This window comes from Trichosurus vulpecula, chromosome 2 (assembly GCF_011100635.1).
Source record: "Trichosurus vulpecula isolate mTriVul1 chromosome 2, mTriVul1.pri, whole genome shotgun sequence".
In the NCBI taxonomy this organism is placed as follows: domain Eukaryota; kingdom Metazoa; phylum Chordata; class Mammalia; order Diprotodontia; family Phalangeridae; genus Trichosurus; species Trichosurus vulpecula.
Genome location: NC_050574.1, coordinates 369472533 through 369497663, shown reverse-complemented (window position 1 = coordinate 369497663; position 25131 = coordinate 369472533). Strand labels below are relative to the sequence as shown.

General features: G+C 36.9%; 1 protein-coding gene and 1 pseudogene across 1 annotated transcript in view; both read left to right on the top strand.

Moving 5' to 3' along the window:
- Nucleotides 1-25131, top strand: part of RUNX1 (RUNX family transcription factor 1) — a 138827-nt gene that overhangs the window by 86179 nt on the left and 27517 nt on the right. The window lies entirely within an intron of this gene.
- LOC118840601 lies at nucleotides 21582-21727 on the top strand (annotated as a pseudogene).

Sequence of the window (25131 nt, the reverse complement as noted above, 5' to 3'; positions counted from 1 at the left end):
AGGGTCAATGTGGCTGAAAGTTTCAAGCAGAGGACTCTATTTTCACATTTTTATCAATACTTTGAATAGACATAGATGGCATGCTCACCACATTTGTAAGATGGCACAAACTTAAAAGGAATAACTACTGCATTAAATGAAAGAATGAGTATCTAAAAGAACCTTGACCCAATAGACCATTGGGCTGAATCTAATGAGATGAAATTCAGCAGGATTAGATGTAAAGGTGTGCACTTGGATGCAAAATATCAGCTTCAGAAGTAAAAGATGATGGAGGCATACATAGACATAGAAATAGTAAACATAAACATAATGTTGATGTTTTTGTTCAGTTATCTCAGTCATATCCAACTCTTTGTGACCCAACTTGGGGTTTTCTTGGCAAAGATAGTAGAATGGTTCACTATTTCCTTCTCCAGCTCATTTTACAGATGAAGAAACTAAGACAAACAGGTTAAGTGACTTGCCCAGGGTGTCACAGCTAGTAAGTGTATGAACTCAGGTGCTCCTGACTCCAGGCCCAGCATTCTATCCACCTAAGTGCTCCCAAATAAACATTATGCTCCAGATTAATGAAAACAATTTAAAATCACATTTATATTGAGTTATAAAATCATTGGCAAAATAAAATACTCTTTTGTGTTAAAAATACTAAAATTCATAGGACTAAATGAAGCTTTCCTTAATATGGGCAATATGATTTAAAATCAAGAGCTAACACTATCTGCAATGGAACTTTTAAAGTTCACCTTTATTATTTGGTATAGTTCTAGAAATACTAAATATAGCAAGAAAACAAGAAAAGGAAATTGAGAAGAACATAGGCAAAGCAGAATATTTTTTATCTTTGTAGATGCTATGATAATTGACTCAGAAAATCCTGAGGATTCAACTAAAATCAATAGAAAATAGTAACTGCAAAATTTTGATTTTTTTTCCAATTGCCAACAAAATCCAGAAGAAAAATTAAAAAATAAATTTCATCAATATTCCTACAAAATTTATAAAATATCTATTTAACAATTGATACAAGCATTATTTGAATACATCATAAAACATTTTTTGCAGAAGATACCAAGATTTAAATAAATGGCAAGGAATTAATTGTTTAGCCGCATTAATATTGATAAAAACAATATATTTTCTTTTTTATTGTTTAATTTATTTATTTTTAGTTTTCAGCTTTCATTTCCACAAGATTTTGAGTTACAGATTTTCTCCCCATCTCTCCCCTGCCCTCCACTCCCAAATGGCATGTATTCTGATTGCCCCTTTCCCCAGTCTGCCCTCCCTATCACACCACTCCCCCTCCTCTTATCCTCTTTCCTCTTTCTTGTAGGACAAGATAGATTTCTATACCATTGCCTTTATATCTTATTTCCCAGTTACATGTAAAAACATTTGTTTTAACATTTGTTTTTTGAACTTTGATTTCCAAATTCTCTCCCTTCTTCCCTTCCCGCTCCCCGCCTCCTTGAGAAGGCAAGCAATTCAATATAGGTTGTATGTGTATCATTATGCAAAACACTTCCATAATAGTCATATTGTGAAAAACTAACTATATTTCCCTCCATCCTATCCCATCCCCCATTTATTCAATTTTCTCCTTTGACCCTATCCCTTTACAAAAGTAAAACAATATACTTTCAGTGTCATACAAATCAAATGAACAAAAATTACTTAAGAGAACTAGACCAAATTATTCCATATGTATCTGGAAGAACAAAAGGTCTATAATTTTAAGGGAAATATTGAAAAAAAGAGTGAAGGAAGGGGTCCCAGAAGTATAAGATTGTAAACTATGCTGCAAAGCAATAATCATCAACCTAATTTGACACTGGTTTAAAAATAGAAATATTTGTCAATGGGCAGATTAGGTACATAAGATTCAGAAGCATTTGAATGTAGTAGAATAGACTTCAATAATCCTAGGGACACAAACTACTAGAGTATGGACTCACTATTTGACAAAAAGTGCTGGGAAAATCTCGCACAATGTGCCACAGTATTCTCCAAATGGGCACAAGACATATATAAAAGTTCATATTATGAATGTACCAGAAGACAGTCTAATGAGAGGAGGAAGAATTGTTGACAAAATATGTATGTATACATACATATGTACATATATGTGTGTGTGTGTGCATGTATATATACACATAAATATATAATATATCTGTGCGTGTAGTCTGCGTATATAACTACTTTTCTACGTCCCAGAGAGTCGTCCCTTATAACAAAGTAGAAAAAAGGGGAAGAAAATTTAAAAAGCTCAGCAAAACCAACCGACGAGTCATCTAACTCTAACATCATATGTAGTGTTCTATATCCATAGTTCCCTCTTCTGTGAAAAAGGGAGGAAGGTACATTCTCACATCTCTTCTTTGTCACCAAGTTTAGTTTGTATTTAGATAGATAGCTTTCAATTTTAACTTTGCTGTTGTTATTTGCATTTGCATTGTTATTCTGTTTCCCTAATCTCTGCCTGCTTTACTTTTCATCAGTTCATATGTCTTTGCACTGCTTCTTTGTATTTCTTATATTCATCATTTCTTTTATCATAAAAATATTCTCTTATATTCATGTGCCACAATTTGTGAAACCAGCCCCCAAACAACATACCTAGTCTATCTTTATTTCTCTGCTACTGCAAAAAGTGCTGCTATAAAATTTGGGTGTTTAAATCCTGTCTTTCTAACTTTGTTTTCCTTAAGGTATATGCCTAGCAGTGGGATATGTGCATTAACCAAGTATTATTTAAAATAATAGCATTTACATAGCACTTTAAAGTTTGCAAAGTGCCTTACAAATATTATCACATTTTATCACCACAACAACTGTGGAAATGGTTTCTATTACAATTCTCCATTTCATAGAGTTCTGTTTTTTACAAGTTTATATTTTAAACTGCTATAACTCTTAGAGATCATCTCTCTCTACCAGGAAAGCAGATAAAATGTTTTCTGGCTCAGGAAAATTCTAGACTTTTAGTTTTTTCATTGTGGCAAATCACATATGGATTAAACTTCTTTAGGAAATAGGAATAATTTTTGTTTATGTTTGTTCTTTTATCTCTTTCTCCTTTTAGGCATCATTAGCTTGTTTAAATAGATCAGTCAGATTTTTTTAATTGCATGGCATATTTTCTTATTTATATTTCTTCCAATTTGTTATTGATGCTAATATTTGCTCCAAGAAGTTGGTGGTCTGTCTATGTACAGACAACTGATTTTATTTCCTCTTTAACATGTAATTTCATTTTTGCCTGCTTGCCATTTCTAGTACTTCCCTGTTCTGCTAATGAAGAACTGATTCATAATATATGGGCATGAGGTATTTTGTCCAGTCTCTAGGCCTTTGACTTCTTTTATTTCTTAGTTCTAAGCCATATTTTCCAGTATATTTTTCAGTGTGCTCTTGTGCTCATGGATGTCACCACACATTAAAATATACTGTTTGATTTTGAAGGGTCTTATTTAGTTCTTTGTATAATTTCTGTATTTCAGTATCCTCTGCAAAAGAGGTTGGCATGTAAGCTGCTGTTAATTTAAGTGGAGAGATAGGAATGGATTTTTTAAAACAAATGCTTAACTTAATCACTGTGATAGGAGATGAACAAGTGTTTCATGAAATATTTTCCATTCACCCTTGAATGCACAATAAAACCAACTCATTTATTTACATCTCTAAGAAGGACCTGTAAGCCATTCTTCCATTTAGCTACAACTTCCGTTTGTCTTCTAGTTTCAGTATGAGGAGAATGCTGCTATGTGTTGGATTCAGTTCCTCCAGCTTATTTTTAGATGAAGGTGTGCAAAGTACCATCTACAACAGCAGCCATATTCTGCCTTTCATATGCATCTAACCCCATAATCAGAATGAAGAGAAAATACTCTTTCCATCCTTTTTCAGTAATAACACTTGAGCTGTTGTCTAAAAAGAAACCCATGGGTAAGAATCTCCGAGATTTCTTGAATGTAGCCTGATACCTGGGAAAGAAATCCCCGGTATCAGTCTGTGTTTGTTGTGGGTTTTTTTGTTGTTGTTGAAATCATAAAAGTGGGAAAAGTGAGTTATTTTATTTTTCTGGAAGCAAGAGTTCCAGCAAAATCCAGAGTTGTCATTTGTAACAATGTAAATGGTCATTAATAACCAAGAAAAGAAGAATATTCAAGGTGTTTGAAAAACAGCTTATTGTAAATCTGAAAATATTAAAAATGAATAATTTTATTTAAAAAAAATATTTTGCCCAGGTGCAACATTTAAGGAAGTTTCAAGGTTGCTACCATACTTCTGGCTACCATGACTTCCTGGGAACCAAAAAAAAAGTCAAAAGAAAATACTATAGTGAATAAAAACCTATGTGATAGCAAATGTAATTTAAATATTTGGTCTCATTCACAGTTGTATCCTGTCTCATTTACACCTTACACTCAATCTAAAAAATTACAAAGTAATAGAAGTTGAAGCATTCTAACTCCAAAAGTTTAGAACTCACTTATAGCTATATACCTTCTTAGTTTTCTCAAATGCAAACTCTAAATTTAAGGAGATTTTTTAAAGACTGAATAAGAACTCTACATTGTAGAGACTGAGAAGAGGGTACAAAACTCTATCTTTGTTTCCTACTGTTTTTTAGAGTAAATAACCTTACTTAAATTTTTTTTTCTTCCTTGACTCTCTCTGCCCATTTTATTTCCTAAAAGTTCTTTTCCTTGACTTCATGCTTCGCACATTGTCAGATACATTTCTTTGGCTAATTTGAGTCACTTAGCATGCTTAGTAGGATAGATACTGTCTGCATCTAAAATATATGGGCTAGAATTATCATTACGCTTCTACTAACTTTAACAAGTGATGATCAAATGACTATAATGTCTTTACAAGTACCTCATAGCTATGTGCTTAATAAACTAGTTTATTTAAATGAGCCGCCAATCTGGCACACTGTCAACACCTTACTAATTATATACCAGTAAATTTTAGTAGGAATGGATATACAGATGGAATGTTTTCATAGATACTGTGCCAGATGATCAGGCCATGATTTCGGTGGCATGTGGTTAGTGCCTCATGGACATCCTTTTTAAGGGGGAGAAAGGATAAGTGATTATATGAATTGATCTTAATGATGAAATACTGATTCTCTGATTCTTGACAGGGGCTATTCATCTTACATGTTCTTTGGAATTTGTACCAAATAGGGGAGAAGGTTTCAGAAAATAAATAATTATTCATAACACCACACTCAGAATATCTATAAGCAAAAGATTAATTACCTTATCCCTGTTACACAAAGCAGAAGCATTATTGATATATATATATATATATATATATATGTTAAAGAGGGTGAGTTAAGGATGAGAAGGTAAAGTTTCTAGTCTTATAGTCCAGCAAATATTTGAGAGAACAGTCTCTAAACATTAATGTTAGATCTAAATATTAGAAAGCAGTTACAGAGAGTTAAAGAAAACTTCTGTCATTGGAAATGGAAAGAACAGACAATATTACACTTATTTCAGAAGATTGTTGCCCTTGCTATCTAAGGTGAACAAATGTGAAATCACTGTTTTCTGTCTCCCAAAATCATCCTTTTTTTCCTGTCAGTTATTTTGAGTCCATCCTTTGCTAAAGTTCAATGTCATTTTTTCCCTACATTGACTTTCCAAACTACAAGTCTTATCTGGACCATGCCAGAACTGGATAGTACAGAATTTCTTAAATGCTGAATGTTTCATTTCTTTTTTTCTAGTTCATTTAATCTACCTTACATTGATATATCATTTCTCTCAGTGATTCTGTTGAACTCAAACTATGAAAGCCATATAGAGGAATTGAAACTATCTAGTAAAGTGAAAAGGGTGCTGAATTCTAGTCTGGCCTTTGCCACACAGTGTGACTCAGGGCAAATAATTTAGCCTCTCTGAGCCTTGATAAAATAAGGGGACTAAGTAAGTGTCTTTTTGAGGTCTAAAATATTATATCAAGATTATGATTATAAAAGACTAAAAGAGAGGGAGAATCAAAGTCTTTTCTAGAACATGTTTTTTCTTTTTTTGTAAAGCAACAAATGGCACTTCCTAAAGGTGGCTTTATTATCAAGTCATCACTGACAACACATGGCAAGACTGATGATTCAGTTTGTATATTTCACTATATATAACTTGAAAGTTCTCCAAAGATAGTGAATATTTAAAGGGGAAAAAGACTGTCATTAATTAGTATGAAAAAGAATTTACAAAAAGGTTTTTTTAGACAGAGAAGATGAGGCATTGAATTTTTCTACTACTCTAGAAAAGTTTTAATTAGAAAGATTCTCGTTATGTAACCTATTGTTATTCATAGGCCTTCAAATTAAGTTTTTACTCACTTTTATTATTTTCCCCTTTTATGTTTCAGCAGCGTTGGTCCATATGAATTCAATTGTGGATTTGTTTATTTTGTTTTGTTTTTTAGGAATTTTTTGCTAGTTCAACATTTGTGACTTTCAGTATAGGGAGAAAATGAGTATCTTTTTTTTAAATTTTTGGCTTTCCTTTTCATTATTGTTCCTCTTTCCTCTTACTCTCATGATATAAAGGTGAGTAAGGAATGTCTGCTCAGAAGAGGCAGGTGTATTTGTTTATTCACGTTTCCAATATTCATATCTTGATGTCTGTTTTTTAAAATTCAGGTTTTACAAAATCTTACACTGGATTTTTGTAGTATTTATTATTAGCATTTGAAGCACCACTTATTATGAAGATTAAAATGCTGGCTACAAAACTCCTGCAAATAAAATCTCTTTTAATGACAAATCTGGTTTCTTTGCATAGAATTTTCTCTTGTAATCTCTTTCTGGCAGAACTCCTCATGTTCTGAGCCTAAAGATCCAATTACCAACCAGAGTAAACTAAAATACAAAAAAAAAATTCAGCTTGCCCTGCTAGCAAACATCGACCAGATCATTTTTTGTCATTTATTTGGTTTTGGTTTTGGTTTTTTACCATTGGGTTAATGTAAGAAATTAGTCTTACTCCAGGATAGTGTGAAAAGGAATGTAAAAATATCACAGGCAGTTGACTTCTGCCTGTGCCAGCATACTGTTTTCTTTAACTAGAACAGCATTGATTTTTAGCTTAGATTTTTTTAAGACTAGCTTAGCCTCCTAATCTAGTTGTTCCTCCCCTATAAATGGGATGCGACATTTTATTGCTTAAAATTAAATAACTAATCATATTCAGAAAAAAAGACATGATTACAAGTTCTTGTATAATATTCATGGATAGTAACTTAAAAAAATGAAAAAGACATTTGCCTAGACTGGAATTTTCATGTTCAAAGTTCATCATTTAGCTTATTCTAGTTTTAAGAATTTTTTCTAATTTTTTTTGTTCAAATAATCAGTGTTAATTTTATAGAGCAAATAAAGTGTTAGACTTAAATCATCTGGTCTAATCCCCTTCATTTTATAGTGAGGAAGCTGAAGCCTCCGTGAAGCCTCCACAGAGATTGTGACTTGCGTAAGATTATACAGTTATTAATAGAGTCAGGATTCGAACCCAGATTTCCTGACTCCCAAACCGGTGGGTTACCACAATACCACAATGTCTAGAATAAATACCTCTCACATATTTTCTGTTCTAGTCAGAAATCCCATCTAGAAACCCAGAAACCCCAAAGCCCTGACCACAAACTTAGAAGCCCAAATAGGTTAAATGCTTGTCTTTCCAATGTCACATAGTCAGCTAATGGTGAAACTAGGCCTGAAACCAACTCTCAGTCTAATGGAGTTACAACTCCACTCCACAGCTAGTATTTATAATGCTTTAGGGTTTGCAGAATACTTTACAAATATGATCTCATTTTATTCTCACATTAATCCTGGGAGAGAGCTTCTGTTATTATCCCCATTGTACAGATGCTGAAACTGAGGCAGACAGCTTTTAAGTGACTTGCCCACTGTCACACCATAAGTGTCAAGGTAAATTTTGAACTCAGGTCTTCCTTACTCCTGCTAGCCTCCTATTCACTGCTCCCTATACCTGAGCCTACTCTGCTTCCAAGTACTCTATTTTCCAAATAGACGGACCCTCTGTGCCTTAGCAGTACTGTCTGTCCTCTATGCCTGGAATGCCCTTCCTCCTCACCTCTGCCTCTTAGTATCCCTAACTTCTTCCAAGGCTCTTCTGCTACCTCCTCAACAAACCCTTCCTTGATCCACTTAGTTGTTAGTCCTGTCTCTCCTCTCGAATTATCTTGTATTTATTTTCTCTGACCCAGTAGTCATCTCATTCAATAAAGATTTTACTTTTTTCCCCTCTAAATCTATAATACCTACCACTTTCCTGAGGTCAAATCTGGCCTCAGACACTTACTGGTTGTGTGATCCTGGACAAGTCACTTAACCAACTATTTGCCTCAGTTTCTTCATATGTAAAATAATCTGGAGAAGAAAATGGCAAACCATTCCAGTATCTTTGCCAAGAAAACCCCAAATGGGGTCACAAAGAATCAAAAATGACTGAAAAAGGACTGAACACCTACCACTTTTAAAATGCCCATTGAATTGAAAATTATTCTTTTCTCCCCTCTCCTTGAGATCTCTTCCGGTAGGAGGACCCTTGGAAGTCATCATGGAAAGGAGACCACAAAGGACAGAAGGAGGATTGACCCCAAGTTCACATTCAGTTCTGGCAGGTTCTGAATGGCAATAATAATTAATTAGATATGAAGCCTTTGGAGCATTTTAATCTAAAATCAATCTTTTCCCACTCTTTTCTAAGGAAGAGGAAGAGCTTTGCCTTTAGATGTGGCCACTGCAATGACATCAATCAGAACGACAAAACAAACAAACCAACAAACAGCATTGTTGTTTGGTAGAAAAATCCATGGGTTTGGAGTCAGAAGACTGAGGTTCAATTCTCTGGATTTGATACTTAATACCTGTTTAGCCTTGGGCAATTTCATTAAATTCAATAAATTCTCATTAGTCATTTCAACCTGCTGGGTTTGTGTTTCATCAAGTATAAAATGAGGACTTTGGACTTGATGATCTCTAAGGTTCCCTCCAGCTCTAGTATTTTATGATTCTAAGTCCAAATTCAGAATAAGATTTAGACTTTTGACAAGTTGGAATTGAACCTATAATTTAGGAGCCCAGCCCTCCTGGAATCAGAGGGACTCAATCATTGGTCAGGTTGGGATGCCCTACTGATCCTTAGGCCTAAGGGCTTTTTGGCTCCCCACTTCCTTTTCTTAGTATCATAAGAAAAAGAACATTAGTGGCATCATAGGATTTTAGAATTTATAGAGCATCTAGTCCAATTACCTCCTTCTAAAGATTAAGAAACTGAGGCTCAGAGAGATTAAATAATTTGGCCAAGGTCACAAATTTAGATCTTCTAGCTTCAGGTCTGATATTCTTTCCACTATGCAATTTCTGACCAGATTCTATGATGGTACAAAAGGTGTAAATTATTCTGTATGTATTTTAAGGGTTTCTGATTCCCAGGCATATCTCACTGATTCCAGACTGTATTCAGAGTAATACAGTCTTGCATATGCTAACTTTTTCTTTCCAAAGCATTTGTTTAATCATCCTGATTCACTATAGAATAGGGCCTTTTGGTACCTAGCTATAGGTGAGCAAATTCTTCTTTGTTCCTTCTTAGATGTGTTGTACTGTTGTGCTTTGGCAGGCAAAAAAGAGCTGAGGTGGGGTTAGATAATCTGGTTGGTGATTGCTTTTCTCAGAAAAGCCGATATGATGGAAAATGCACATGGTTAGTTTATTCAGTCCCATGGGATTACTGTAATACTGTGTTCTCCCTTGCTCCATTAGAATACCTCTGTGTGTATCAGATGGCAAATTATACAATAATGAAGTTATTCAAATATCTGTAAAAATCAGCATAAGCTTGATGTTCAACTTGGCATTTCTATTCATTGACTGGTTGATGTAGATTCTGGAGATCTATTAATCTTCATTGGTTCTGGGATGTGCTGGGAGTTGCCTGCACTTTGGAACTATTATAATTATCCAAGCTTCCAGACATGACTACTTTTGAAACTTTACATTTTATTTGGTTTCAAGGTTTAGAACTCTAAAGGTGTATGGGTACATATGTTTGTGCCACCACATTATTTTTGTTTATCCAGTCATTTTAGTCCTGTCTGACTCTTTGTGACCTCATTTGGGGTTTTCTTGGCAAAGATATTGGAGTGGTTTGCCATTTCCTTCTCCAGCTCATTTTACAGATGAGGGACTGAGGCGAACAAGGTTAAGTGATTTGCTCAGGGTCACACGGCTAGTAAGTGTCTGAGGCTGTGTTTGAATGCAGGGAGATGAGTCTTCTTGATTTCAGGTCTGGCACTCTATCCACTGCACCACCTAGCTGCCCGCCACCACATGTACATATAAGCATTGTAGAGTTGGGGAGAAATACCAAAATTGCAGCAGGGACGTTTCATAGGCTTATCAATTAAGGTCTTACTATTTCTGTCATTTTCAAGTTTACCACTTAATGATGCACAAGAGCTCTGCCTTCAGACACAGTGGATGGTGGACTTGGGCAGATCAATATGCAGTTGTCTGAAATCTGTGTTGTGCTCAGGGTTGGCTTTGGTACACAGCAGAGTAAATCCTACAGAGGCATGGAGCTATTTATTGTATCTTGCCAAGTTGTAGAAGTCATTGCTGGGAAAATACATTGTTTAATTTTATATCACCCTCTAAAAATACTTCAGTGTTGCTATAGTTCAAAATTATGGATGGGAAAAGAGAGAAAACCCTATTATTCTGTGAACCTCCTCCTAATTTTGTCAGTTGACTCTTTAAAACATTTCCCCTATTTTATAAGCTTTTCCTACCGGTCACTGTCCAGCAAGTAGCCTAGTTTGCCTAGAACGGAGACTGTGAAGGGGAGTAATGTGAAACATGTCTAGAAAGGTCACCTGGAGCCAGGTTGAGGATGGCATTAAATGCCAACCTGAACCATGGAATAATGATATAGATTCCTTGATTTGGAGTGAAGAAGATCTGGGTTCAAATTCTACCTCTGACATTTATTAGTTGTGTGAGAATGACTGAATCACTTATCCTCTGAGAATCTCAGTTTCATCATCTATAAAATGGGGATAATAGGGTTTTTGTGAAGCTCAGAATAATGAATGGGCTGCATTTTACAAACTTAAAGAGGAAAATGAATGAAAATCTGTTATTGCTGATCAGCGAAGATAGCTGCTAGCTTGTTGTAGGAGTTATTCAAGTTTATTTCACCCTCTAAAGTAGATGCCAGCTGTTTTATTGACTGACCACTGAGAGTGAGCACACTATAACAGAGAGATCATTGACCTTGGAGTCAGAATCTTCTGAGCTTGGCCCAGCTCTCTATAGGGTACTCAGTCATGTTACTTAACCTGGATGTAAGTTTCCTCATCTTGAAGATGTTGCTGAAAAATAATTGTACTACCTTCCTCAGAATGCTATTGTGAGGTTTGGGTTTCTTTGTATTTTTGGAGATGGGGAGGTAAGGGAGGAGAGCCTATAATTTAATTGATGTGAAGAACTCTCAGCTTAGAAATTCCGGTGGGACTCTCACTTGTAGCTTATAATTTTAGAAAGTTTTTAAGGCACTGAGAAGTTAAATAATTTGCCCACGCAGCTAATATGGATCATAAGTATGGCTTGACTTCTGAAGTTCCTGACTCCCAGGCCAGCTCTCTATCCATTATATGTCATACTTCCTTTCCATTTTGAAATATACCATGTACTCAAATGGACCTGGGATCTCACCAGTTTGGAAGTTCTCTGTAAAAATGGAGATCCCAACTCATCCATGCCTGGACATCTTGTGCTACTCTTCTTCATATTTTCACATAAATTCATCATACGGGTTCCACCCAGTATGCTAGCAGCCATCTAGCACTATCTGTCCTCCTGCCATCCCTTTCTATATAACCAGCCCATCTTTTCCTCCTGTCATACAATTCTTTGATATCTCTTACTCCTGTTTTTAGAAGTTCCTCCTTTGTTATGTGTTGCACACTGCTTATCCTCTCCACATGGCTCTCCACTCTATATGATATTTGTTTTTAATTCAAAATTACCTGCAAACAGGAGCATCCGGGAGACCTAACCTTCTGGAGAGAAGCCCTCTTCACTTTGGACTCAACACTGAATCTCCTTCATCACAGTGGCAAACACCTTTAGTGAGACCACATCTTCCTCTTTTATGTCTTGCCTGATACTTAGGACCAAAGAGTTATTGAACAGGGTTATTGCTGTTGCTGAATCTTTCAAGGAATATCAAATAGTTCTGGTGTTTAGATGGAAAACAAATTGCTGTAAAAGAGCCTATAAATCTTTTGTTCCAACAATCAAATGCTTTTTTATAATCAACAACCAGTAAGCACAATGTTCTATTTTCTACAGTTTTCAATGAATTCATTTTTAGTTTTTGGGGGGAAAAGTAATATTTTATTTTATCTTCTGTATTGGTGATGCTAAAGTTGACATTCCATCTAAGTTCCTCACTATAACTATTTAGAAGTTGTTGTTCATTCAGTTGTGTGTCCAGCTCTTCATGACCCCATAGACCACATCATGCCAGGCCCTTCTATGTTCCACTATCACCTGAAGTCTATTGATGTTCATGTTGCTTCCATGATACTATCTCTCCATCTCATCCTCTGCCATCCCTTTCTCCTTTGGCTGTTAATCTTTCCCAATATCAGAGTCTTTTCCCCTTTGAGTCCTGTCTTTTCATTATGTGGCTAAAGTAGTTAAGCTTCAGCTTTAATATTTGACCTTCCCAGGAATAGTCCGAGTCACTTGAATTAAGCATTGACTGATTTGATCCCCTTGTTGTCAAGGAACTCTCAAAGTCTTTCTCAGCACAACAATTCAAAAGTGTCGATTCTGCGGCTTATGTTCAAGCTCTCCCAGCTACATATTGTTACTGGAAAAACCATAGCTTTGACTGTATGGACCTTTGTCAGCGAGGTGTTATCTCTGCTTTTTAGTATGCTGTCCAGATTTGCCACAGGTTTCCTTCCAAAAAGCAGACATCTTTTAATTTCATGTCTGCAGTCACTGTCTGCAGTGATCTTTGAGTGCAGAATATAAAACCTGATGCTGCTTCATTTCTTCTGTCTCTGTTTGCTAAGAAGTAATGGGACCAGTTGCCATTTGTTTAGTTTTTTTGATATTAAGCTGAAGCCAGCTTTTCCACTCTCCTTTTTTACCCTCATCAAGAGGCTTCTTAATTCTTCATTATCTGCATCAGGGTGGTATAATCTGCATATCTGAAATTGTTGACATTTCTCCCAGCAATCTTAATTCCAGCTTTTGATTCATCCAGCTTGGTATTTCACATGATATACTCTATATATAAGTTAAATAAATAAGGTGACAATCTGCAGCCTTGTTGTATTCCTTTTCTAATCTTAAACCAATTAGTTGTTCCATGTTCAGTTCCAACTGTTGTTTCTCGAGTTGCATACAGGTTCCTCAGAAGACTGGTAAGATGATCTGGTACTATTTACTGGAGGTGATCCCTAAGCTTCACTTGGGCAGTATACTGATAATCTTGGTCTATTAGAAAATTATGTAGGATAAATTAAAATGGATACAGAATATATTCATTATAATTATGATCTTTCAGTGAATTGTAAAGTAGAAAAGATGCAATCACTTGTTTGTTAGACCCTGTTTGTTCCCTATAATACCCTTATCCAGCATATCCTGTATTTGTGTATAGATAATGCTCATAAAGATTTTGTATAGATGGGAGAATGGGTATATAGATTGGTACTGATGTTTTCTGTCTCTTTTTTCAGCAATAATAAAATCTGAGATTTTCCCCCCGTGGCTTTAGAATCCTTTCCTCCTACAGATACCTTGTATAATAATATACCTTGCTTAGTAAGATAACCTTATTCCCCAACATCATCATAATTGTATCTCCTTCAACAAAAAACTCTCCTATATGTACTTGGTCTAATTTGGCTGATTTTTCCATCTTTGTTCTCTGTCTCTGTGTTCTCCCTTAATTCTCTTTGGTTATGAAATAAATGTTTTGTAGCACATTATGTAAATGGCAGCTATTATTATTATCTGTTACAAATGCAGAAGAGAGATTTCTGCATTGAATTGACAATTGAGCTGCTTGCACTCTGGGGTGCCTTTCAGCTTAAATATGCTATGACTATCTGTCTCTGCCTCTGTTAAACTCTTGCAGGGATTCATTGCAAGAGATGGAGACTTAGGGAGTCAGACTAATTGGCCCAAATGTAACATATCATTTCCTTCCCTGATTCCTATGATTCTAGAATTGCCTCCATGCTAAGATTCCTATGCACAGGTTTCTCAATGATTTTGTACATCATACAGTGCCTGGTGTCTCTGAACCATGTAATTTACTAAAGGACTATTATAGGGAACTCAGAAAAAGGAGAGGGGAGGGGAGGAATGCTGTGAACTGGGTTTCTCTAAAAACACAGTAAACATAGCAATGCAAAACCAGCTTGGTTTGGTACATCCATAGCAGTGACTGAACAGAAATAATTATAATACATATATATATATGTATATATATATATATATATATATATATATATATATATATATATATATATATATATATATATATATAACCACAGAAGGTTAGAAGTAGAAGGTAACTGCCATCCAGTCTCCCCCCATTTTATAGATGAAGAACCTGAAGTCCAGAGATGTTAAGCAATTTACTCAGGTTCACCTAACTAATGTTTTATTTCTACCTGCTAAACTTTCCCCAACCTCTGACACCCAAATTTAATTCAGTCCTAATATGCATATACCATTTGGTAACTTTATTTGAGAGCTCCCTCCAAAACAGCACTTACACAGAAGAAGAGGGCTGTTGAGGCAAGACAGGGCAAACTAAAATGTGCCTCTGCTAGCTGCTCCACCCAGTCTCTCATCTTTATATTGAAAAAAAAAAGAAAGAAAAGTTTCAAATAACCCAAACAGGCAGGGTCTGATCTGCACAGACAGTCTGCAGGCACCTACCCAAGAAGCTGACGGTTGGCTGGTACATCCTCATCTGATTTATGTTGTGTGTGTTAAGCCTTAAATTGTTGAGTCTCTGGCTGGCTGCAGTGGTATTACTGGATGGTTGGTGCATGTTTTCAGCTCACAGAGCTGGCTCTGATATTGGAGTTCTTGGCCCTGAATCAAGTCCAATCTCACACCTGTCTGAGACAATGAAGTTCTTGTTAGACACATCTCCAGTAAAGGCAGCTCAGGCTGCATATTTTTCACATTCAGAACAGGGCAGTAATGGGAGGGAGAGTGTGGGGGCAGGGGAGCAAAGTAAAATGGAGACCTGGGAAACACTGGGTTTCTCTTCTTTTTAATTTTTGTTTTTTAGGTGTTCTCTCCTTTTTTCAAAGATGGGGGGGAACTAAAGTATCTCTTGTTTCTCAAAGAAAAAGAATATAGGAAGATTTTCATATTCCCCAGTGGAAAAGAGGGGTGCACCTAAGGGCCCTCAAGACTTCATATCAGCACAATAAAACTTGATCCTATCACAATAATGCAATTTTTAATTCTGAGGGGTTCCACCTCCCATATTTCTCTTTCTTTCCTCTGCTGACATTTTGATAATTAAGACTCTGGTGGCAAAGGAGAGTGATGTGTCATTCCATCTTATATTTGTTGAGAAATAGACTGCTTTTCGGCACATGCAGATACTCACCCATTACAGCCCATCTGAGCCACAAAGCTGACAGAATAGTACTGGGAGTGACTTCTGGCACCCAAATGTCACCTGATAAGAATGTGTTCCTAGGATAGGGTAAGGGGAGCTCAACTTTTTCAACTAGGACCTTTGGAAACCTAGGTAGAAGTCTTATAAGCAGACTTCCATCAAGTACTTTGGGGAACACAGATATTGGATATTAATGAGCCTTTGCTTCTTGGAAACTGAACAGGCACTGACTTTACCCAGGAATATAGTCCGTCTCCAGATAAATACTTCTGAATCACCCTGATTCATCAGAATCTTGCCGTGTTTTGTTTTTCATGGACTTACAACTCATGAATAATCGAAATCCACAGGCAAGGCATTGTTAACAGTTCTCCTACATTTTATAATCATGCTAGACATGAATGTATTGCATTTAGGAGTTCATATGAGAGCACTCAGGGACTGCCAAGGACTTTTGCTGTGTTTCACAGCTTCAGAAATATACATCTTACAAATAGAGAATTGATAATGAAGATGATGGTTCCCTGCTCATTTTTCTTCTAACAAGAACTGGGCAGCCTCCTATACTTCTTCCTTCTTAAATTCAACTTACATCAATACTCTTCCGTACCTCAGGTTCCTACTGCCACCATAGAGAAAACTTACTAACTGCACATTTAAATTTTAGGGTCTGAATTGAATTAAATTTCAATTTGAATTAGCAATGGTAGCAGCTCTATCAGCCAGTTTTCTATAGGTAGAAACAACTTTAAGTTACAATCGCCCTTACTTCTCTTTTTTCTTTTCCCTACAAAAGACAGACCTTTTAACACCCACTTTTACTTTTCATTCATTATTTCATTCCCTTACTGCAAAACAAAATCCATCCATGCCTTCTCTTCCTGGGTAGTTCTTGCTTAGATCTTTTCAGAAATCCTCCACAGAGAATCCACCCAATTGCTTGAGGACTTCTGTCTTTTAGCATTCTGTGGGTAGCTATGAAGCATACAGACTGTCTGTCTATTATCCCTTCTTCTTGCTGTATGACCTGCCCATATCCTTTCCAATCATACATTTCCTGAATGATATCCTTTACATTTCCTGTGAAGCAGTCATCACTAGTAATATATTGCAGCTTACTTGTTCCCCTCATGCATCTCTTTTTGCCCTTTAGGTCACTTGCAATTGAGACAGAGAGAGAGAGAGAGAGAGAGAGAGAAGCACTTGGGTACAAATGCATTGCAGTTTCCCAAATGCAATACAACCTGAACCCTCCCTCCTATTCAACTGCTGACATAGTTATGTGCCTCATCCAAAAAAAATGCATTGATGAAATAACTCAAAAAACTACCCTTACAACTATATATCTCAGTATGGACAATAATTATTTTTCATCTGTTTTTTTATGAATGAATTATTAAATCAATCTCTTTTATATACCCATGGATCTTATTGAGGAATTAATATGGCATTCTGGGACTTTATGCAATCAGTCTGATACTATTTAAGAATAGGAGCAGCTGGAGGACCTCACCACCATTTGGATATCCAAAACAACCACCATGACAACTGCAAACATCTTCAGTAATCGTGTATCACCTTGTTTTATTCCTCTATTGATACAGATAATTAGGATTTCTATGGGCATCTATCAAGGAATCTTAACAGGTTCGTAAGAAACACTTCAATGGAAGAGAATTTTTAAAGGCTGATTTTTGCTCTACCGAATAAAATTATTATAATTATTTTTGGTAATCAACAAACAATAAATGTAGCAGTATCTTACTATACTTTTTCAGTCAGTTCTGTGACTGATTATGTGGTCTTACAAAAGACTTCCTATTCCCTCTCAATATTTTCATCAAAGATGCCCATATATGTTCATGGAAAATTGTCATAAAGATTTTAGAGAAATGAGAAAGTTTCCATAATGGTCAGTAATTACTAATATGCTCCTTTTTAATTACCTTTGGGGGAGGAACAGGATGAAAATAATTGACCCACCAAAGTAGTAGTTTAATACTATCATTGTTGTTGTTTTCCTTTGTGTGGAAGCGGGGCACATTATGAATCCCTGGTCTTGCTTCATGGCCAAGTAGTGGTCAATGGAATGCTGAGACCTGGGTGGATTTAGAGAGGTGAGGAATTTACCCTGCAATCCTCAATTAAGTTAACTCTGTCCATGAGCTCACTTGTATGTTGAATGGATTATCTACCCCCAGAGATGGAGGGGTGTGTGGGGTTCAGGTGGGTCCCCAGTGGTTTATATGGAGAGAGAGGGGTGAATGGGCAGGGCATATGTATTCCCTGATCCATCCTTATAATCAAAGCAGGATTCTGTGGAACCCTGGGATTGCTAGAGCTATTTCTAAAACTCAATATACTATTTCCCTCCTGACCCCTTTCCTCATCTCTACTTCTCAAAACCTTTTAGCTCACTTTAAAGCCTAGCTCTTATGATCATATACTTAGAACTGAAAGAGATCTTCGGGTCATCTAGTCCAACCCCTAGAGAAGTCAATTGACTTGTTTAATACTTCATAGGCAGTGAGTAACAGAGCTGAGATTCAATCTCTGGTCCTTTGACTCCTTGCATCTAGCTCTCTTTCAACTGTACATTTCCTCCACCATGAAGCCTTCCCTGATTGCACTAATTGTTTATGTCCTCTCCCTACTCAAATTACTTTGTACCTACTTGTCTATGCACATTTCATAACCACCTCTTCCCTTGCGCCATTTCCATTACAAGAGTGCCATGTTCTTGAGGACAGGCACAATTTCATTTTTGGTTTTGTGGTCACAGAGTCTAGCATAATCTGTTGCATACGTTTTAGGTGGTTAATAAGTATTTGTTTGAATTGATTGAATGAAAAAGTGAAAACTCTGTGCTTTCAAAAATGTTTCATCTTATTTTATTCCTCTCTTGATATAGATAATTGGGATTTCTATGGGCATCTATCAAGGAATCAGATTTGCTCTTAACAGATTCATGAAAGACATTTCATTGGAGGAGAAACTTTAAAGGGTGATTTGTTTGCTATTTGTACATGGTCTGGTATGTCCACAATTCTCGACCTCATCTTTATTTATCATCTCCATTTCTACTTTCTCATACTTCTCATCTTATTCCTCGGTACCTCACTGGATACTGAGTTGTTAGAGTGCAAATGTGGTAGTTCTGCTGTTGTTGAAGACAAGAATAGGTAGCAGTAGAAATGATGACAAATATATTGCATTTTGTGCCTACCTTTTATTCTCATAGGGCAAGCATGGGGAAACTGCAGCCTCAAAGCCACATGTGGCCCTCTAGGTCCTCAAGTGCAGCCCTTTGACTGAATTTGACTGAACTTCAAGTTTGGATTCAGTCAAAGAGCTGCACTTGAGAATCTAGAGGGCCACATGTGGCATCGGGGCTGCAGGTCCCCCACCCCATCCTAGGTCATCTGTGAATGCTCTTGGGCTGACCTGGCTTAGTTGGCCAAACTTTCTACAGAATTGGTTTTTTTTCACTGCTTTTTTTTCTATTTGTTGGGGTGATTCTGCTCATGATTTTCCATCATCATCATCATCATCCCCCAACATAGTATATCAATGCTTTTTACTTTAAAATTGTTCTGCCACCTTTCTTGGATTGGTGAGATGTTCAAGTGCTTGCCTGACCATCTTGCTCAACGTGGCCTCTTTGCTGCGGTGATTGTTTTAAATAAGTTAAAGTACTGTAAGAAATTACAATAACTAATCAATAAGCATTTCTGAAGCAACTACTACATTCCAGGCATTGTGTTATCTTCATAAAGGCAAAAACAAAACAAAAGCAAAAAAAAAAAAGTCTTTGCCTTAAAGGAGTTTACATTCTGTCAGGGAAGAGGACATTTTCTCAAACATACATAGGAAGAGACAGAGATAAGGGGGAGAGAAAGACAGAGACAGACACACAGAGAGAGACACAAACCCAGAGACAGAGAGATGAGTACAATAAACACAAAATAATTATCAGGGCCATAGCTGAGGGGAATCTGGAAAAGCCTCAGGTAGGAGGATAGAGCTTGAGCTGAATTTTAAAGGAAACTAGGGATTTTATGAAGTGAAGGTGAAGGGGGAGTGCATTCCAAGCTGTGGGGGATCATCAGTGCAAAGTGTAGGTCTGGGAATGGAATGTGTGAGGAAGAACAAAAGGGCATTTTACGTAGACAATGTAGCTCATTTGAATAGGTCAGATAAGAGCTTTTGTAATTGTATGCAATTTCTCTTCTTTAACTTTTGCCTTCTAAGTTGGTGTGGATTTCTATCTTTTCCCTAACTTGTCAATGGCCTTGTTATACACAAACCCCTAATTCAGAAACAGCTTCTCCCTAGATAACTATTCTTTTCCTATTCGTTAAGATAATGTGTTTTAGCACCCTTTGACTCTTTAAAAAAAAAAAGCATACATGATATCTAGATATGAGGTTTCTAGGTAGTTTGCAAACCTTTGGTCTCTTTTATTTCTTTATTTTATTTTATTTTGCAGGGGGGAAGGCAGGGCAATTGGGGTTAAGTGACTTGCCCAAGGTCACACAGCTAGTAAGTGTGTCAAGTGTCTGAGACCAGATTTGAACTCAGGTCCCCCCTACTCCCGGGCCGGTGCTTTACTCACTGGGCCACCTAGCTGCCCCTGGTCTTTTTTATTTCTTAATCCTGAACCATATATTTTTTCCTCACACACACATGACATGCGTGTTTTGCAGCCTTCCTCTGTGGCAAGCTTTGCATTGCCCTAATATTAAGGTATATGTTAACTTGCTTTGGAGAATCACATCAAGTCCTTCACAGAATTTCTCTACTTTGAAATAGAAGTTGGTACACAATCTGCAATCATCTTCATTATGGTCTTTTTTGCTAATTTTCATCATATACATTGCAAGGCAAAATGACCAAGTGTCTCGTGTAATAATGTATTACCAAAGTGGGAAAAACAGGTATGTGAGTCCAAGTGCAACAAAAATTCCTAGTAACTACTTCCTTGCCATGACCTACTCATTCTTAAAACATTTTTTTCCATAGTGCATTGCATCTACAGAATCAGGTGCATCCAGAGCATACGTTTCCCTGGTAAAGAAATACCTAGACTAAGAAATATTTTTTGTTACCACTTTCATCTTCTTTCTCTGATTTCTCAGCCACCCAAGCTATTAGCAAATAGTTCCGTGGGTTAATAGGACTTTCGAATAGATAGCTGGGAGACACCCCAAACTCAGCATGTCCAAAATAAAATCCATTACCCTTTTCCCCAAACCCCTTTGGGGTTTCTTTCCTACTTCTGTGGAGGGCATCTTCGTCCCCCCAATCCTTGTTTTTTAACCTTGATGTCACCGTTATCCTTGGCTTTCCCTCACCCCACATCTGTAATCAGTTACCAAAATCTTTTTTGGTTCTGCCTCCACAACGGCTTTCATAGCCACCCATTTCTCACCATTCATGAATACAGGCCTTCTTCACTTCTCACCTGGGCTATTGCAACAGACTCCTTATTGGTCTCCTTGGACTCCTTAAGTCTCTTGCTTTTCCAAGCCTTTATCTCTCCAGCTGCCAAAGTGATTTTCTTAAAGCACAAGTCTTACCACGTCACTCTCTTACTCAGAAAACTCTAGTATCTCCCTGTTGGATTCTAGGATCACATTTTATTTTTTCTTTATTATATCTTTTTTAAAATGACTATTTTGTAAATTTTATGCTATATATAATTTTTACTAAATCAGTACATGCATATAATTTATAAATAAGAAAATATACATGTATTAGAGGATCTGTCTCCCAGTTTTCACTAATGGAGTGTGAGATCAAAAAAAGTATGAGGACCAATGGTCTAGACAAGAGTAGAGGAAGGTCATATTTACCTGGCAGGGGTGATGCCATGATCATCAGTATGGTTTTCCCAGGGTGAGGCTTATACTCCAGATGGCCTGACTTATCATTTCCTTAGAAGGAAACTTGACACTTTAATATGTGATAGTAGAGGACTGTACTTTCTCCTGGGATGAAGAAAGGAAGGAAGGGAGGGAGGGAGGGAGGAAAGAAGGGAGGGAGGGAGGAAGGGAGGAAGGAACAAAGGAAGGAAGGAAAAAAGGAAAGAAAAAAAGAAAGAAAGAAGAAAGGAAGAAGGAAAGAAAGAAGAAAAGAAAAAATAATTATAAAAAGAGAAAGAAGAAAAACTGAGGGTCAGAATAAGGTCAGCTGGGTAGTGTCTTATTTTTCTTAGATATCAGCTCCCCATTAGTTGCAGTGAGGGCTTCCCACACACATACAGTGTGATCCATCATCATTCCTGGTTCCAGGAAACCACATGGAAACTAATTTGGATTGGGGGAGATGGGGGATGGTATAGGGAGGGAGGGAAGCTGCTTCTGGTAATAATAATATGACTTATTTGCAATGGGAGATGTGAAAAATCCTCTAATTGGCTACTTAGTCTGATTTCTAATTAAATGTGCAAAAGAGAGCCACTGGTTTTCCTCCTCTCTTTCTTCCCTGATGTAAAGCATGTGAACTGTTTTCAAGATACATCCCAAGAGCCAAGTGGTCTCTGTGTGGCCATCAACAAATGGCTGCTTCTTCCACTTCTTTGTCTTTTTTCCCTAATATTCAGAAGGTCTAAATGTCCAGAGTCCAATGATAGAAGCAGTCGGTTCGTAGTGCCGGAAATGACCTGGTGACAAAGGAACCAAATGCATCAGAAGGGGCAGCCGTAAGAAAGAAAATTGACTGAAACCTGTTTTACTAGCAGATGTGTCCCAGGAGTTGTTCAGAGAGTTCCAGCAAACTATTTTATGTTCTAATGTGCCTTAAATATCAGCCTCTCGGTTGACCATGATCATCGTTATAAGTTTTAACGTTTTAGTCATTCTACTAATGTGTGTTGTGATTTTTTTTTGCTCTCAACACTGCTCTTTGTGAATAGGAAATTACCTATCCCATGTCCAATTTATATTATTCATCAAGTGCCTTTTATTTCTTTCCCTTTTGGGGAATCTATATATTTACAAACTATAACTTTTATTATAATTAGTATCATATTGGAGACTTGAAGTGGGAGTTGATTAATGAACCAGTGAGTAAGAGAAAAAGGAGCTCCTTCTCACCAAAGGCCAGGCTCTCTATGCTCCTTGGAGCCCTCCTAAACAAAGCTGAACAACCACAACGTGGTTACTTTTTTATGCGTGGGTTGGATTGTATGGCTGCTGAGGTACCTTCTGTCTCTCAGATTCTGTGATCTCTATGATCCTAATGAAAATTTTCCACCCAAATCAGCAGACTGACTAACACTGGGCAAATTGTTGAGGTCACTATGTTATTTAAGAGGGAGGGGGAGATTTCCTAGAATATTTTACAAATCTGGGGTTATAAGGCATTTTCTAACTCTGTTCTGTTGGGGGTGCTTCACAATACAAAAAGAAGCCAATAAGAAAAGCACTGAGTGAATACAAAAGAAAATGTTATAATAGGCTTTTGTTAGTACTTGTATTTTCTTGTTGAAGAGCATAGCAAAGACCCTGAGGTGCTGAAGTGCAGACAGGAGTTTGATGTTATCTCACACCTAGAAATCTGGCTTTGAGTCCAGGGGCTGCCAGTATCCTGAACTAGGGAAGACTGAGGCAATTGGTTGTGCTCAGTACAAATGGTGCTTTTGGTCTTTAGTAAACAGTGTTTGCCTCAGGGCTCAAATCCTTCAAAAGTTTGCCTAGGTAATTGTGTTTCATTACTGTCTGGCATCTCATCATCAGTTTAAGCTGGAGGTTTAGACTGCCTAGTCCAGAAACATGTGAGGATGGAGAGAGGGAGCTTGTGTGCTTAATCCACTTTAAAAAAAAATACAAGTGAAGCTAGCTCATTAGTTTAAGTGATGTTAGCAAAAAAAATGTATGGCATTTTCCATAAAGGCTTTTAAAATGAGCATGTGGCAGGCACTTGGCAGGTTTCGACTTTAGGAAAGCGTGCTGCCCATGTTAGCATGATCATTGTTTTCTTCTGGTTCCATAACCCTAACTTCCCCATCTCTGACTCTCAGAAAGAAACACAGAGAAATCTTAACTGCACTCAAGCTATTTTTTTTCTCCATTCCACATCTGGCATAGATTTTTCATGAATACACAACAACCAACAGCCATTTGGTGTTTTGGGTTCTTTGTTTTGTTTCCTGGGTGTGGCACAAATATGGAAGCATTTCACTTTCTAATTAGTCCTACATATATAAGAACTCTGTGGAAGAAAGGAAACAAGTATTTCTTATACTTGTACTATGTGCCAAGCACTGTGCTAAGGTAGCATCTTATTTAATCTTTCCAAGAACCATGGGAGGTAGGTGCTACTATTATCCTCATTTTATAGTTGAGGAAACCAAGGTAGACAGAGGTTAAGTCACTTGCCCAGGGAAGCACACAGTGTCTAAGGCCAAATTTAAACTCAGGTCTTCCTGACCCCAGGCACAGTGTCCTGACCATTGTGCTATCTAGCTGTATATGGATATGGATCTGACAAACAGGAAAAGCATCCCCCAGAAAAATAAAACAAAGATTATGATCAACAAATTCTTTTTTTCTTTTCTAATTGAAATATATCACACTGGAAAAATTATTTTATGAGAGGGAAATTTTTCAAATTTTGATGTAATAGAAAACTGTACATGACTAGAAATTAGAAGATGTTGGTTCTGGACCTCAAATAGTCTGTGTGATCTTGAACAGTCCACTTAACCTCTTTGTGTCTCAATTTCCCTATTTATATGATATATTTATAAATGTATACAATACATTTACACGGCTTCCTCATTTATACAAATTAGAAGGTGTTGGTTCTGGACCTCAGATAGTCTGTGTGATCTTGAACAATCCACTTAACCTCTTTGTGTCTCAGTTTTCTAATTTATACAATAAGCAGTGTGTTAGAGCCCCATCTAGCTCTAGGAGGCTATGAAAGAATCACTGTGGTCAAATTGTGAAGGATGGCGAGACACTGTGGATAAAGGAGACCCTGCCACTTCCCATGTGGCAATCCAGTCCCAAGTTCAAGAACAGTATTGTAATCTTTTTGCGCCTATCACTCACATTAGGTTTGAGAGCCAAGCTCATTGTTTTAAAGTATCAGAACATTTTACTTTAAAAGAAGATCTGGTGATGGAATGAAGTTTTTTTTTTCCAACATTCATCATGATTATGGAATCAACCACTGAAACCATGAGAGAAAAACAAACTTCACATACAAGGCATCCAGCGACTCTCCAGAAAATTGCAGACTCTCTGATATTCCATCAAGCTTCATTCTCGTTCTACGAGCCCTGTGCCTTGTGAAATTACAGAAAATTTGTAAAGACATCTTTAAAACAACTAGTAGTTGGCTCTTCTCTCATTCACTACAGGAACTGAAAAATCCTATTCATTGCAGT